The sequence below is a fragment of the Haemorhous mexicanus genome, chromosome Z (genome assembly GCF_027477595.1).
Source record: "Haemorhous mexicanus isolate bHaeMex1 chromosome Z, bHaeMex1.pri, whole genome shotgun sequence".
NCBI classification, from domain to species: Eukaryota; Metazoa; Chordata; class Aves; order Passeriformes; family Fringillidae; genus Haemorhous; species Haemorhous mexicanus.
Window position 1 is genome coordinate 36,839,451 of NC_082381.1, and position 14,103 is coordinate 36,853,553.

Sequence of the window (14,103 nt, forward strand, 5' to 3'; positions counted from 1 at the left end):
CTGTGTATGGCTGCGGCAAAACTACAACATATTCTCACCACGCTGAAGGCACTTACTATTTTTTTTCCTTTCTGAATGTTTAAATTTCAACAGTCATATGACCAAGACCTTTTATTTACTTCAGGAAAAACACAGATGGTCAGTGGCCAGCCGGGATTGTCATCGGGGAATCTATGTGGTCTAGTCATTACTACAGAAACAAGAGAGGACTGACACCCTGTAATTTCTGTCTTGCAAGAGAATTCACCAACTTGACTAGTAAATAAAGTTCATAAATCAACAAATCAGAACCAAGGTCAAGTAATTGAAGCCCAGAAGCAGCTGGGCTCCATTGGTTCTCTTCATTATTCAGAGTAAGGTATATATCTTTTGAGTTCCTTTAACTTATTATGCAAATCCATAATGGAAACATTTTATACAAACTAACACTCATTTTTAAATATTTTTCACAGAAAGGGACTAGAAAAGCCAACAAAAATTTGCTCTACTTTTAAGTCACTAACCTTAATCTCACCCTGTTTTACTTTGCAAAAAAGGTGTGCGGCAATAACCTTTGGAAGCAGAGCCAACGTTCAGCCAGTTACACTTGAATTACCAGATGTACAACAATCCTCAGGAGGACCAGTTGCCACACACATTTCTGCGAAAGTGCCTTACAAACAGCAGCTAATTTTCACACTACCTCTCTGAGCCCTGCCAGGATGGGTTATTACTCCCAGAGTGCAGATGTGGAAAAACAGTGGCACCGTGGAGATGAGTGCCAAGGTTGGGATTACACTTAAAACCTTCAGACCTCTTCTGTCTGCATCTAATGACTAACAGGGAAGGAAGGCAAAGAGGCATAAGGCTGGGAGACTGGAAATACCAAAGGATATCATTGCTGAAGCTCCAAGTCTCCATGGAGCTTCAGTGAGTGGACACATGGACAGCCGAGTGAAACTGGCACCAGGGTGAGGTTCAGTGGCCTCTTAAGGCAGGTGCAGCTGGTGACTGCCAGGTGTGAACAGCTCAGGCAGTAAACTGCTGCTGCTCTAGGAGCTATAAATCCATTATCACTGCGTGAATGAAACAGAATTATGCTGTGCTTTTGAAACTTTCAGCAAGTTAAATTATAGAAAACTTCCGGGTGTAATACCAGCTACCAGTGCCTAGATGCATCAGAACAATATATATTTGGTTACAAAAAAACCCCAGCTTGGTAACGATGGCTAGAGAAGTACTTAAGCTGTTACAGTTTCTCCACAAGTTTTAAGTTACTTTCTGAACAGCTAGCTATTTTAGTGGAATACGGAGAAAAATTCTGCTACACTCTTGAGATGATTAGTGGCAAAAGCAAAAATAGTAACTCCATGGCATATCTCTCTCACAACAAGTTTTACACTGCTTGTAAGACCACCTATCATCCCCTCAACACTTTTTGTTAATACTAAACCACAAAATATCTTTTTGCCAATTCTTTTATCCATTATTTTTCAGGGTGCAAGGTTTTTAAACTACCTGATTTGTTTGTTAGCTTACCTATGAAGGATTTCAAAGAGCTGATGAACTTGAGCAAAAGGTTAAAAAATTGCTTTTTGGTCAAAGCCACAGGCAAAAGGGGAAGATGGGCACTGGGCATGATTTAGACAGGTTGAGCACCAGGCTCAGCACAGGACAGTAGGTGAATGAATGAGCCATGTGATTTCCAATTTTTGTGTGGCTTTAGAAGTGAGCAAAAACAGGTTTAGCCAGACTTGAAATGACATTTGAATAATCAGTCTGAGACAACTGACAGATTCGGCCCCCAGGGCATTTTTTCCCAGCTTCTGGTAAAGCCAGTCAGACAGAAACGGTCTGAAACCATGCTCATGGTGCTGTGGGGCAGGGGTGCATCCCCAGTGTGATGCTGGCTGAGGTTATTAGGTTAATTGCACAACCACATGAGTACAGTCCTGTTGGTCTGAGCTCTGAATTATATAGAGGAGAACTGAAGAAGCCATGCGAGAAACAGGAACTGGTCATTCCTGACCTAAAAAAGACCTTTTGGGGTTATTCTGTTTAAAGAAAAAAAAAAAAAAAAAAAAAAAAAGGAAAACAAGCCTAGTTCCTTAGCTTAAAAGTTGCCATACAGAACACAGCAAAGGGATGTCATCATTTGTTTCATGCAAATTCTCACTGCTGCTATCAAGCACACTAAGTGCTTAGTCCCATTTCTCTTCAAATCAACAGAAAAATGAAAAACATTACCGTTTGTGCCAGTTCACAGCCAAGCTTTAGCATCTATCACAGTTTTAGCATTGCAACACCACTGCCAGAGGTTGTATTTCTGAGAAGCGTAAGTGGCGGAATTGCAAAGAAGGCAGTCAAAAGCAAACTTTACCAATTAACAATTCAAATGTTGAAAGCCAGCCACATACAAGGATGTCATTTTTACTGAGTGTATTGTTTTGTTCCTACGACAGATCTTCACTCACTTGAATGGAAATAGCTGTACTCCACATCTAGTACTACTGAACTGCCAGCTGTGTTCAGGAGATATTTATAACCACTAATGCTGCAGATGGAAGGTGAGTTTTAATGTATCATAGTTTCTCCTCTGGCTGGAAAGCAGCTCTCTGTCTGACAGCTGGAATTGAATTGCAGAAAGCTCAATATATCTCTCCATCGTTTTCACTCTTTTCCTTTGCATGTAACCATACCTTCCAAGCTTGCTTCTGTTTTCTGGCTTGCCTTATTGCTCCTGTCTCGTCTCGGTAGCAAGCCAAGTGAGTGTGGAGCTGCCTTTCCCAGTGCTCTCACCCCACTGCCTGCTTGGGCTAGGGATCAGAGGGACCCCTCAGAGCTCCCCTCCGGGACGTGCCAGGGGGCTCGAACCTCACGTGGGACCAAACCACACCTCCAGGCACTTGGCCCCCGGCCTCGTTCTCATTGCAGCCGGCAAACCCCTGGGGCCCCAAACCACAGTCCCCTGCGTCTGCCCACCTCTGTTTCAGCAGGGAGCTGGGGGTGGGAGGGGGGCGGGGGCCCTAAGGGTCACTTTTCTGTCTGCAAGAGGATGCCAGGCGGGGCGAGGGGCTCCACTCACTCCGTATGTTGTGACAAACCACGACCCCTCAAGCACCGCTGCCTCCCCCCGTCCTTTATCGGCACGCCCCGTGCAGCCCGAGGAGGCACAGCGAGCCCTGCCACTGCACAGCGCCCCGCAACAAGGCCGGGGGACCCGTGCCTGTGCCCGGCGAAGCTTTCCCAGAGAGCCCTTGGCCGCGCACAAAGAGAGAGCGAGCCAGACACGGGAGTATGGCCCTCCCCCGCGGCGGGCAGCGCTGGATGCACACACACGCACCCCCCGCACACGCATCCACATACACGGTGCGGCCGGGCGGGTCACGTACCTGCAGGTGCCTGTCCGTGGGAGCGCGGGGCGGGGAGCCGTGCTATATCGCCCGTATTGCATGGGGGGATGAGGGCGATAACGCTCGGGGGCTGGGGCGGGGGGGCTGCTCTGCTCCCTCCGCCCTCTTCCTCCTCCTCCTCCTCCTCCCCGCGGTGTGTGTGGGGGTGTGTGGTACTCCGCGCCGGAGGAGGCAGCGGCGGGCTCCGGCTCCTGTCAGCCACCGGAAACCGGCGCCCGGTCCCCCGCACCGCAGGAAGTGTGCAATGGCACACCCGCACACCGGCCCGGGCTGGCAGCGCAGCGCAGGCTGTGTGCCATGGCACACCGCACACACACAGCACCGCACAGCACCGCAGGCTGTGTGCCATGGCACACCGCACACACACAGCACCGCAGGCTCTGTGCCATGGCACACCGCACACACACAGCACCGCAGGCTGTGTGCCATGGCACACCGCACACACACAGCACCGCAGGCTCTGTGCCATGGCACACCGCACACACACCGCACACACACAGCACCGCACAGCACCGCAGGCTGTGTGCCATGGCACACCGCACACACACAGCACCGCACAGCACCGCAGGCTGTGTGCCATGGCACACCGCACACACACAGCACCGCAGGCTCTGTGCCATGGCACACCGCACACACACAGCACCGCAGGCTGTGTGCCATGGCACACCGCACACACACAGCACCGCAGGCTCTGTGCCATGGCACACCGCACACACACCGCACACACACAGCACCGCACAGCACCGCAGGCTGTGTGCCATGGCACACCGCACACACACAGCACCGCACAGCACCGCAGGCTGTGTGCCATGGCACACCGCACACACACAGCACCGCAGGCTCTGTGCCATGGCACACCGCACACACACAGCACCGCAGGCTGTGTGCCATGGCACACCGCACACACACCGCACACACACAGCACCGCACAGCACCACAGGCTGTGTGCCATGGCACACCGCACACACACCACGTCAAGCAACGCAGCCCAAGGATGGGCACAGCACGGGACCTTGAGGGACACCCAAGGGACACCTGCCCCTCCTGGGAGACTGAGGAGGGCAGAGAGGGAGTTGCCATGCCCCTCTGCGGGGAAACAGACAACAGGAGCTGCGTTCCCTGTGTTGCCATGGGCAGGAGTGAAAACAAGGAGAGATGCGTGCATGTGAAACAGGGATGTCGTGCTAAGGAACACCTTCTCAGCTGACATAAAACAATGTAATTCTCATTCTGGTAGAGATCTCCTGACTTGCAGCACTTCACCTACTCAAAGCGAGTGTGTCCAAACAGCTGCTACTCTGTTGTTTTGTGCAGATACAGAAACATGCGATTTACTGTTACTTTTTTTTTTAATTGGCATCTCCCACGACCTGTTAGTTTTATGTGTACTATATACATACGCATGCACACATCTGCATACACGCTGTGCCCGTGTGTAGGACAATAAAAACTGCAATTTGTGTGTTGTGAAAACTTTCTTTACTTGCTTGCAACTAGAGACCCTATCAGCAACATTGCTCATATTTTTTTTTGTAATTAATCACAGCAGGGCTCACTGTGTGCTTGCAGCATTTTCTCTGGGTGTTGGTTCTCCCACAGTAAGCAAGGCACATGCCAAAGCAAACTTTGCTCATCTCCTCAGTTGGGCTTTTTTTACCCCGCATCATTCCAGAAGGAGACATGCCTGGCTATCAGCCTTCTAAGCCGGCTGCTTCATGGCCCAGAGGTTTTCTTTCCTCATCTTCCTTATGCCAACATTTGCAAAACTTGAATGGGCTAACACATGCTTACTAGCTACGATGGCAACAATGCTTACACAAGAGTATAATGGAGGCAATCTGGAAGTGTATTAATGCCAAAAGTAATGTTTTTTCCAGATTTGCCTGTGAGGTGGCAGGGAGTTTGGTAGCAGCATTAACCTTGCCTAGGGAAGATTGCCATCCCTTCTGCTATTGTTATTTTCAGTAGGGTGTCATGGTCGTGGTGCTGCAACCAGCAGAGGTCTATAATACTTAAATAATTAAGATTTCAGTAGTAGATTCTGAAAGACGAAGAACCCTAACAGAAGGAGTAATTATTCTAGGGAGAGGAGGGAGAGTCTGCCTCCATCTGTCATGATGACATACATGACACCCTGCTTTCACATCTTGCTTTTAAAGCAGGGACCTGTAGTCAAAGCACTGGCAACATTAAGAAAAAGACCACAATGTTCCTGGTCTCTGCTGTGCCCACAAAATCCTTCCAGGGTCAGGAATGGTCTGATTTTCAGGAATGCGCCCCCGCAGGCCATCACACAGTGCTCGTGGGTCAGAGGCTGCATGGGTTGTACTGGTTGAAATCAGTGCCCTGTGTGCCTCTAAGATGGGGCTGCTCAGGTGTCTTTTCAAGACCAAATAGTTACACTTTCACAAGCAACAATAAGGAATTCCTGAAGAGGAAGACTGCCTTCCAAACAAACACTCCTCACCTCTGGGAGCCCTATAACCAAGCACATTGTCTGAAATCAGGAAACACAAGGGGCTTGCTCTTCAGTCTTGATCTTCAGTCTTGATCACTCCTTTGCATTCTTTTTCTTTGTTCTTCTCTACTTCTCTCATGCTCTTCAGTGGCCACAGGACAAAGCCTCCTTCCTCCTCCTGCCTTCTCCCCCATCTCTCTCTTCTCCTTCTTCACTTCTTCTTTGTTAGGAGCAGCCACAGGTCACATCATATGCTCTGTTGAAGAGCTCAGCTAGGCCTAGAACAGCATCATCAGCACCTCAGCACAGAATTGCAGTTCTGGGTGAGCTCATTTTAGCTCACTGCCCCTGTTAGTGATTGCACTTGGAGGGCAGCATTTGTGTGCACTGATGTTCCCAAGCAAGAAAACAAGGTTTTCTCTGGGAAGGAAAGCTGCTGCTATTGACCAACAGGACTGTTCTGGCTGTTGCAGGGTGGCCAGAGAGGCTGTCCTGCCACTGCAAAGCCAAGAGACTGCTGTGGTGAGGAGTTATTGCTGGCCATTTCTCCTCCTATTCATCGCTTGGAATAAAATACATCCAGGCAGACATCTGACTTGGTTGGTGTGGACACCTGCTGAGCACCTCTCCATAGATGGTCCACATGTCCGGGTAAGGCAGCAGGGTCCTGTCATTAATGCAGTGGGCTGAGAAAGAAGGTGTATCACATCCTCATCCCAGAACTAGCATGGATTTTATTCTGTGACCTCTGACAATTCACTAACCCATGTGCTGTGACCCTCCATCAACCATAGCAGGCTGTGTGGCAAGGGTGAATTGTCTCACTCCAGATGCCAGTGCCAGGAAAGCTAGGGCTCATGGTGCTCAGTGGAAGCTCATGCTCTCCCCTCCAGTACTCCTGGGCAGTCTGCCATCCCATTAACACTCATGCACACCAAAAGCAATGGGCAAAAGCAAAAGCATCTCAGATCCCACAAGAACTGATCCTTCTGCAGAGAAACACTGGCTGTGAAATAGGGTGTACAAGCTGCCAAACAGGAAGGAGAGGAATCACCATCCTCCCGTTTGAGAACACCTGACTGTCTGCTTGAAGAGAGGCTCCTGGCAAGTGACAGCGACATCAGAGCAGAGATGATACCACCTCATAGAAAACGTGCAGGCACCAAGTGACCACATGGCTTTGTTGTGAACTGCTCAGCTTCCCCAGCATCCCTCCAGCACCACATTGGTCAAGCAGAAACAGAGGAAAGCTTGGCTTTTCCCAGGGATGTCCTCCACGAGATAAGATGCGCACCGACTCGGTCTGGGCTGGTTCCCTTTGATCAGGACTGACAGGTGGGCTGGACTCTGCTGAGTGGTTTGTTTAAGCTGCCCAGCTCTGCCCATCTTTTGACTCAGGCAGCAAGGAAGCTGAGTCACACCCCTGCAGTCTGTGCCCTGGCCATGCTTGCTCTCTCCTGCCCAGCTGAGCAGGGTGTGCCAGCACCCACACAGACTCCCTCAGCCCCCACCACCAGTCCTGAGCCTGACCTGGTGCCAGAAACTTTGCCAGCTGAAACACCACTCCATGAGAAAGCCTCCAGCCCTCACAGCAGGAGGAAAGCTGGCCTGGGAGGAAGACAGATGCAATCAGAAAATACTTCCGATTTTAGCAGAAAGCTGGCCATACACTAAGGACCTACCACCTAGAGTAGCTGGGATGAGAATGAAAAATGAGAAAGGCCAAGAATGGTCGGTTTTACTAGCTGTAGGTTTGAAATCAGAACTGACTGTGTCACAGGAAGAAGAGCAGGATCAAGCCACTGCCACAAAAGGCCTTTTTTTTGCAGCAGTTCCCCACAGACTGCTATTTGCATGTCTGCTCCAAGGGCTGCTCATCATGACTGGAACCAGCCGAACGCAGATCACGAACCAGTTTTTAAGGGTGTGTTTCTCAGAGGAACACGTGCTCAACAAAACTAGGTTCTGCTGTACAAAAAATTAAGCTGGAACCACTTTTGATCAGAAAAAAATCCCGGCACAACAATTATCTTCCTGAAAAAGGCAGCCCCTTGAAAAAGCAGTAAGAGTTAAAAGATTCATCTTCCTTTCTAGACTTCATTTGTCATCATCCAAGCAAGACTTTACTCCATCAGTTAGCTGGAACATGGAGAGAGTAGTACCTATAAGGTCCCAGAAAGTTGTAGAAGAGATCAGTGCCTGGCCAAGCCTTGTGGTGTCCCACAGTGCCTCTTCCTCCTCTGTAACATTCTGAGGGAAGCAGCAGGCAGCCTTCCAACATGCAGGCAGACAACTGGTTCTTCACTGAGGCTTCCTCTACCTCAACACCTATTGCAAAGGAATGAGCACCAAAAATCTGGGGAGCCAGCTTCCCATCCCAAGAGCCTCTGTGTCAGTCTGGAATACTGCAGTCCCCTCTCAGAGAATTAAGCATGAGCTAGACTCACCTGACCGACACACTTCTCTGGGTGAAAGGTCTTGGTGAGAAACAGGTCAATAATAATGGGCTGGTTCCCTCATGGGACATCAGTGTTCTTGAAGGGCAGAGCAACAGGTGGGTCTGTGGGGCAGTGCAGCTTACAAACACTCAGCTATGAGGACTGAAGGTTAATGATGGAAGGTGGATGCCAGTTTCCTCCATGACTGCAGGAAGACAAATGGTCTGACTTGAGAGAACTGGTGTGACGAGTGGTGCTGGGGTATTACAACACACACCTGAGATACTGGTTAGTAAATGAGAAATCCTTCTCTCATGACTGTGAAGAGGGCTTTGTGTTTTCAGTAGCAATGTAGCAAGAGCTGCACTGGTGTAGGCAGGGTCAGAATGAAAGCCATTAAGCGCCTCTTTGGACACCAGCTTTCTGGCACTAGACTGGTATGCTGCTATTGGGAAGTTCCTTTGAAAATTGCAAATAAATATGGAAGCGAATAAGTTGCTTCTCTGTGGGTTGCTGTTTCTGGGTTTTTTTAGGTTTCCTGTACAAAACACTGGAACTGTAATGTTTGAAAAGCAAATTCATTTACTAAGGCAAGGCAAAGCAGTATCAGAACATAATCCATTTGTTTAAGAGTGGTCCTTAAAGAGGAAGACCAAGCAGGCAATTTCTTCCTTACACCCCACAGCTTATCTTTAGGTAATGAAAGGTTTTTAAAGCAGAATCTGTGAAGTATCATATCTGCATTCCGGGAACATCTGTAATTAAATACACACAATATTTCAAAGTAGAGCACTGCTGGTTAATTTGCCCTTCACTTACCTGCCAGTCCAAAAATTACTTGTGGGGGCACTACACGATGCCCTCATCATGATGCCCATGATTTCATCACTTTTGGAAAAGATTTCAGAACAAACTCACTTTTAGTAGACCATGGTGCTTCAGCTCTGTTGGCCATTCACCACAGCATCTAGCTGCACCCTGCTCAGCAGTATTTCTACACTTGTAATCCTGCTTTTAACACTGACCCAACATCCCTGCTCTGTGGAAACAAGGGCACTACAAGAATCCACAAGAGAGGAAGACATTCTTCATTCTGGGACACTAATGGGACACAAGCCCTTAAGGAGCCTGATTCAAACAGGAAAGCTTGAGGAGAGTGGTCTTCGGCTCCAGCCACCTGGATTGCTGGCAATCCCTCGACTGGATTGCTAGGATACATATTGCAAATACTGCTCTGCCTGACCAGGGCAGGGCAGAATTACACAGGTGCAGGAGCAGGCATTTTTCTGGTCATTTAGGTAGCACCAGGCTGAATTAAAAGGGGTGACCAGGCAAGGAGTGACCTGAGCTTGTTTCTGAAGTAGAAGGTTGTGTGGGACAACCTGAGGAGCAGGTATTCAGCTATCACAGTGCACTGTAAAGGTTTTGTCTTTTTCCAGTAATCATTGATTACCAGAAAACTCCTACCCTTCTCAAACTTCCTTTGGAGGTTCAACACCCAGCCTATAGCACATATGAGGGCATGCTCATTTTCCTTTGGAAATCCTGAAGGAACGTGGGGGAGTAAGTACCAGAACTAAGGACCACCCAGTGACTAACTCACAGTCACTGGATTTGTTATGACTGCAGTTATTCATCAACTCTTAAAAAAAAAAAAAAAAAGAAAGAAAACCAGCACAACAAAATACCTAACTTCAGGTCAGGACTATGATCAAAGTGAATTAGAGTGTGATTGATTAAATGCAAAGCAGATAACAGCTTATGAAAACTTAGAGACATGGCAATGCCCAGTAAAAACACCCAGCTTTTAGGTCACTTCTAAATTTTTCATACACAGTGCATACATTTCTGTTCCCCTCAACACTGGGCTGTGAGGGCAGAACTCCTATTTTACAACATGCCTTAAGAAGCTCACAGTGCAAACACAAGAAGATGGAAGGTGGGGAAATCTTTGCAATGACAGAACTGGAATCATGCAGGAGCTGAGTTGTGGTTCTACCACAGAAATCCTGGAGCTATTTCCAGCCTTTCATGCAGTTGCCCACCTGTAGTAGGCTGACAACAGAGTCTCATACATTGTGTCTTTGGAAGGCTCTCCTTTTCTTCAAAGACAAGAAAATAATGGAGAGAAGTTTGTAAATATGAATGTGGGGCATTATTTACTTAAGATATTTGACTGTCACAGGAGCATTTATTTCTCTGGAAAAAATATAAAATAACCAACCGAGCCAGTGTTTCCTCCCAAGGTTTCTGGGTTGAGGCAACCATGGTATTATTTTCTTCCCTCCCTTTTGGCCTGGTAAATTTCCAAGTTAAAGAGACCTGTTTTCAGTGAATAGATGTGACTTAGACGCTGCTTTCATAGTAAACTCTGGATCTCAAAATTCCCCTCTATCATATTCAGTTGTTTAGTAGAAATAGTAAGGTATGTATAAAGAAATAGCAGACAATATCCTTCTGGAGAAAATATTACAAACAGTAAGAAATATGTTTCTTGGTGAAAAAAATCAGTCACACCTATTTTGTGTTATTTGTTCACCCAAACAACATCTACAAACTCACAAAGTTGTGACAAAGATCATGATTGAAGATATTGGTATTGTACTTATCCCCCACCCTGCTAAAACTTTAACCATTGATGAAAAGGTCTGCTTTCAGAGTTATTGCTCATGTCATGTGACTCCTATGAGTGGGAGAAAGTGAGAGCAGGTAAACAAGCTCAACATTACTGCTCGCATTTAAGAAATTTGATAGAACCCACTTTTCCTTCCTTGCTTCACTTTCTAGTGAGGTAACCATAAAGCTTGAGTTTAACCATGCCATGCCAAAAGAGTGTGCACACTTTTCTGCCTCCTTGTTGTTAGGTTCTAATGTGCAGGCTTCCCAGTCCAACCTTGTGATCACAATTTCATTGCAAAAGCTGTCTTTTAGCACTGAGTAGCAAATGGCAGACATATCAACTGCTGCACACACACATGCACAAGTGATGTCACCTTTGCAATGCCCTTCAGGGCCCAGCTATCACTTGCAGCTCTGCAGCCTTCGACCCAAGCTGCTGTGTCAGTCTTTCTCCCTTCTCCTTCCTATGCTGTTGCCTTAGCCTTCCACTTGCAAATCTCAGTAGATTCTCAGAGAAAGCAATTGCTCATAGTCCGAGAATCTCATTTTCTTCCCTTTGTGTTTCCTATCTGTTTTGTAACTTTAGTTTGTATTAAGAGGAAAAGCAAGAGTTAGCCAATAGAAAAGTAGATAATATTCATGTAAATAACCCATAAGCATTACCGACCATAAATATGCACAAAGTGAAGTGACTGACACACACCACTTGTGACTGCTTAAATGTGATACTGTCAGCACTGACAGTATCATATACAGGAACAACCAAGAGGTAGCCTGGCTGGCTCCTAATGCCAAGGACAGAGCTGACAGAGGAGAAAGCCTGACAACAATAATTATAGTCACTTTCCTCATCTTCACTGTCCTAGAAAGGACACTCTTCTGGGGGCCACATTGCTTCGTTACTTGGCTGGATACTTGTCAGGCACTTCCTTTTCTTTCTATTCTTTTTGCCCTACAGTAACTTCAAGTTGAAGTATGGACCCCACTGGTAAAATTCTGTGCAGGTCTCAAGAGGTGTGATGATACTGTCCCCAGACAGTTGGCAAAGTTTTATTCTCAGCCCCTAGTAGAAATGGTGGGAAGCAGAGCTACAGGCTACCCCATTAAAATATACTGACTATATGTATTATTGCTTGAGCTAGTTATATTTAGTTAATTAGATAACTAAATATAACTAATAATTAGATAACTAATATAACTTTGCTATACAAAGCACCATCTTATTCTTGGACAGAATGATGCATAGAACTAACAGATTAGAACTAAGCAAGACACCATTACATAGACTATATGGATTACATGGACATTATATGAAATTCACTGGGTTTGATTTTTGTCAAATTTTAAGCATTCAGGCTGACACTCTTCCAAACCAAGTCTCTCCCCAAAATATTACTCTCACTGATTATTTCAGTGGTTCAAATAAATATGACAAGTCCTGGAGCTCTGTCATCTATCTACAAGTACATACCTTACCTCATTCCTGCCCTGGAGCAGGGACTTTATACCAGGAATGAGGGAAGGGAGGTAAGAGGCTGCATGGCACAGACACAGATTTTTAAGTTGCTGCAAACCTGTTTATCTCACCCTATGCCACACTTGACCCGTGCTTTAAGCAGAAAAAGATCCTGGTGCACTTTGGCGAGTCTAGCCCCCAACCAAGTCTGCCGCAGGCCGGGCAGCAGGGCAGGGTGGCAGCGCCCGGCACCGCGGGGTGTCCAAGGCAGCCCCGCTGCGGTGTGCTGCCTGCTCCCTCTGCTGGCACCGCCTGCTCCAAACCCCGGCGGAGCACCTGGAGCTGCTGAACCGGTGGAAAGGAAGATGTCTGAACACAGAGCCCTTGAGCATGAGGGTCACCATTTCCTGCGCAGTACGATGAGCCATCAATCCTGCTCACTAGTGTAGCAGCCTGCAGATGGTGTCTCATGCACATCTTGGAGCTGTTCTCTTCATTTATTATCACCCCAAAAACCTGTACCTTTCTCTCCAGTTACTCACTGTAGCACAACAGTCACAGTTTTTTTAGTCACTTCATTTTTATGGGCCTCAAAATCAGCGAAGTGAGCAATAGAGTAAAGAGAAACACACTTTTGACCTCATGTAAAAATCCTTTACAGAAGGCAAATATCTGCAATAATTCCTCTGCTATAGCATCCATTGTAGGTCTTCTCCTAACAGTGCACAGCAGACTTTTTCAATAGTTCAAGATTTCATCAGCCTTTCAAAATAACATCTGATAAGGATGGTCAATTCACACAAGCTTTGTGTAACCAGCACAAGGCAGAAAAATACTGTTTGTCTCCCAGTCAGAGGAAAAGTTAGTGCTGACTTCAGCTCCTACAGTACACTGGAAACATGCTGTGCATCCCCTAATCATGGGATAAGAACTCATATCTCCTTAGACATCAGGTAATTTAAAGATGATAAGTAATAAAGTTCTCTTAGGTTTGCATCTCACAGTGACACAGGACAGTTTGCAGTCAGAAAAAAATAAGTGAAAATTAAAAAGCTATTCTTGAAACACCAGAATTTTGGGACATAATTGTTTTTTTAAGATTTACAGGAAGTTATTTTAAGAAGCCATGTTTGCTGGGTATTGTAATAAACCTGAGTTGTGACTTCTGTAGCAATTACAAAATCTATTAATCTTATACTGTATTAGCAAAAAATGAGGACTGGTGTTTTAAAATAGCATTGCAGTTACATAAGAAAGACCAGTATTCTGCTAATGTTCAAAATTTAACTAAAGCAGCATCTTTTCCAGACTCAATGAATCATATCACCTTTAATACTAGAATTTCCTGGCATGAAAGCCATGAATAGCTTTAGCTTATCTAAAATGAAGACACAGAATTACCAGAAAATTAAAACGATCTGGATATAGGCTGTGCACAGGAAACAGTAATGCTCCTAGAGTAAGATTTTTGAGTGCTTTAGAAATTCTGTTTTGGAATATACTTCATCGTTTTATCCACGTGGTAAAAATGCTAAATCAGAATCTGTGATTAAATCTCATACACTTCCAATATCTGAATCTAACAAAGAATTTAAAAGAATCTGTATCTTAATTTCACAATATTGAAGCACTTTACTGTAAAGGAGAAGACTGATTAATTGAAGTAGAATTTACTTTTCCAATCCATCTGTAAAAACATTTCTGAGGACTTGATTACAATGATTAACTTAATGGATAACT

At 46.2% G+C, this 14,103-nt stretch overlaps 1 protein-coding gene across 1 annotated transcript in view; it reads right to left on the minus strand.

Annotated features, from left to right (window-relative positions):
• KIAA1958 (KIAA1958 ortholog) overlaps window positions 1–3,593 on the minus strand; it is a 65,963-nt gene extending 62,370 nt beyond the window's left edge. The window contains exon 1 of the mRNA XM_059836651.1: window positions 3,372–3,593. The gene's annotated coding sequence lies outside the window, so the exon portion shown is untranslated. The remainder of the gene's footprint in view (window positions 1–3,371) is intronic.
• Between the last annotated feature and the right edge of the window lie 10,510 nt (window positions 3,594–14,103).